The 1870-nt window shown below is 40.5% G+C and overlaps 1 non-coding gene across 1 annotated transcript; it reads left to right on the top strand.

The window, feature by feature from the left end:
- The first annotated feature begins 1493 nt into the window (after nt 1-1493).
- Trnar-acg (transfer RNA arginine (anticodon ACG)) lies at nt 1494-1566 on the top strand. The gene has a single exon. It is a non-coding gene; the product is annotated as a tRNA-Arg (tRNA).
- The last annotated feature ends 304 nt before the right edge of the window (nt 1567-1870 follow it).

The following is a 1870-nucleotide window of genomic DNA, read 5'->3' as shown; positions in this document are numbered from 1 at the left end:
CGCTTTTATCTATGGCAAGGAAAGCTTCAGATGAGTCAGCGACGTAATTCAATCAGCGGGCGAAGAGGTTGTGGGGTTATCAGCGTGATGGAAGTAAGAAGACCATCCTGCCAGGGAGGATATCTCACATACGAAAACACTGTGAATGGAATGGACGAAAGACCTCAGTAAATTACTACCGGCAATGATAAATCTTCATAAGGTTTAAAGCGGAGGTGCTGGGATGTTTGAGAGAGAGAGAGAGAGAGAGAGAGAGAGAGAGAGAGAGAGAGAGAGAGAGAGAGAGAGAGAGAGAGAGAGAGAGAGAGAGAGAGAAAGAGAGAATTGCAATGCGTGAAAGCAAAAGAAGAGCAGGAGGAAGACGATGTAGCTGCCTGAAGGAAAAGAGGAATTGGATTGAGGGCCTGAGAGGAACGGCACCGGAGGGACGAGGATGGCGCTGGGTGGAGGACTGAGGGGGAAGAGTAGTAGTTCTTTGGAGAATAACTTCGATGGAACTTGGAGTTTGGTATTGTTAGAGTGTGGTCGGCGACCAAACCAGGAGATGGGGAGACAAATACAGTTAAGGTAAAGACGTAGAGTGATGTGAATGAGTATCTGGTGAAGAAGGCCCGCTGATGAAGGGGATGGGAAGTCTTCTGAAGACAAGAAGAAATCAAGGGAGATGGAAAGAGAAACATCTCTTTGTAAAACACGCAGTAATCGACGCACCGAATTCCTCGACTCTATTGGAAGAAAACTTCGTGAGTTGTAGATTCGTAGTAAACCGTTTATAGATCTTTATCTGCGGGTGTCTGATTTTCTTCCGATACTGTTTAAACTTTTTTTTCTCTTTCAAACTAAGTGTTGATTTTTCGTTCTGTACTTTCTGTTCATCTACTTTGATGCAAAGAGTGTTTCGTTCCTTGTTTGTTTTTAACATGCTTCTGTGGTGCTGAACAGTCCTTTGATATCTTAATTTTGTTAAGTGCTTCACTACTCAGTGTAAAACAACTACATTCTACAATAGTTTTTAACAAATATAGTTATGTACTGTGCGTAGATATTTCTACATTATAGTGAAATCACATTTCTTCTCCATTATCATAATTTTATTATTTTCTTCTATGAAATTTCTTAATTTTTGATGTTTCGCTACTATCAATTAAATTATACCACCATCTTCCAATGTTATCATTAATTGAGTCCTGGCGTGACGTATGGTACGAGAAAAAAATCAGTTAAGTAGATGAGCAATGATGTATGGAGCTAATCAGGAATCTTTTTTTTTTCTTCCAAAAATAATAACTTATATTATCATAATTCATAATACCATTGGGATAGCTCCTGCTGTGGTTGTATTCACGCATGCACTCACACACACACACACACACACACACACACACACACACACACACACACACACACACACACACACACTCCAAAATAATTCGTTCCACAAGCATAAGATTGGAAGGTAAATTACAAACCGTTTACGTCTCCCTAAAAATACAGGCCTCGTGGCGCAACGGATAACGCGTCTGACTACGGATCAGAAGATTCCAGGTTCGAATCCTGGCGAGGTCGAGGTTCATGTATTGTTTTTATGTATCATAATGTTGAAGAATCTTTATAGAACGTTCTCCACATTTAAAGCAAATTTGTGTGCAACTACGAGTATACACATACGCACGCACGTTCCAAGGCTGAAAAGGAAGCAAACATGTTTTTCTTCTATTTTATTGATAAGATCTCCCGAGTTCGTTCCTCCCCAACGACATTGATCTGGTTGTACGTTTCCTTCAAATAAGTTTTCCCTTTCTCAGTCCCTGTTATTTCATTGCACCAGATTCACAACTCAGCTGATTGTTCCATACCTTACCCACCATGA

Source organism: Scylla paramamosain, chromosome 9, assembly GCF_035594125.1.
Source record: "Scylla paramamosain isolate STU-SP2022 chromosome 9, ASM3559412v1, whole genome shotgun sequence".
Classification (NCBI taxonomy): Eukaryota; Metazoa; Arthropoda; class Malacostraca; order Decapoda; family Portunidae; genus Scylla; species Scylla paramamosain.
The sequence above is the reverse complement of the archived record's forward strand: the minus strand, read 5'-3'. Positions and strand labels throughout refer to the sequence as shown.